We start from the raw sequence: 411 nt of genomic DNA on the forward strand, positions 1-411 counted from the left end.
GCAGGAAAAGCATAAACTCTGAAGTAACAGGCCTGATCTCCAACATAAACTGTCTTATTTGATTTAATTTTTTTAAAAATTAAAATAACCAAGTAGATAATTTAAGGTATTTAAGCTTGTGTTTAAATTGATGGTTGTAGGTGTGCTGTTCATTAGTTTCTCCTACAGTCGATGCTTTGTTCAAGCAAATCTATGATAAAAAATGGCCTCCCAAAACCAACCAATATATAAAAATAGGGTACCTTTAGGCAGTGGCTTTTTGTTTTGTTTTTTCTTCCCCCTACCCCCTGTGCCTGTCATGAAGCATTTTAGTTAAATTGATACTAATTGGAGTAACTGTTCCAGAATTTGGATATATGCCCTTGGAAGGACAGCTGAAAGTGTTTCCAGTCCAATGAACTTACTAGATCT

Source organism: Chaetura pelagica, unplaced genomic scaffold (assembly GCF_000747805.2).
Source record: "Chaetura pelagica isolate M959 unplaced genomic scaffold, ChaPel_1.0 scaffold69, whole genome shotgun sequence".
Taxonomy (NCBI): Eukaryota; Metazoa; Chordata; class Aves; order Apodiformes; family Apodidae; genus Chaetura; species Chaetura pelagica.